The sequence below is a fragment of the Penaeus monodon genome, chromosome 29 (assembly GCF_015228065.2).
Source record: "Penaeus monodon isolate SGIC_2016 chromosome 29, NSTDA_Pmon_1, whole genome shotgun sequence".
Taxonomy (NCBI): domain Eukaryota; kingdom Metazoa; phylum Arthropoda; class Malacostraca; order Decapoda; family Penaeidae; genus Penaeus; species Penaeus monodon.
The window spans coordinates 29353310-29353593 of record NC_051414.1 but is presented as its reverse complement, the minus strand read 5'-3'; the positions used below and the strand labels follow the sequence as shown (position 1 = coordinate 29353593).

The following is a 284-nucleotide window of genomic DNA, read 5'->3' as shown; positions in this document are numbered from 1 at the left end:
CCCTATCTCCATGGCAGATTTCAGTTTGTTTACATAGCCAACGCCATCCCCCCCTGAAGTTTGGATCAATTTTATTTTGGGATTTCCTCGTCCCCGGAGTTGAAGTGTCATCTTGATCCTTTTTTGAAAAGTTTCGTATTTTGTTTTCGATTTCCTTGGCTGGAACATGAATTTTTCATCTTGTGGAAGAATTTGGTTTTGTTGTGAAATCGGGCGACGGGTATCCGTAGATTTGTGCCGGGTCATTGAGTGGGAGGGATTATTGCAAGTAAAAAAAATAGTGG

At 41.5% G+C, this 284-nt stretch overlaps 1 protein-coding gene across 1 annotated transcript in view; it reads left to right on the top strand.

Moving 5' to 3' along the window:
• LOC119591828 overlaps positions 1–284 on the top strand; it is a 65394-nt gene that overhangs the window by 63799 nt on the left and 1311 nt on the right. The window lies entirely within an intron of this gene.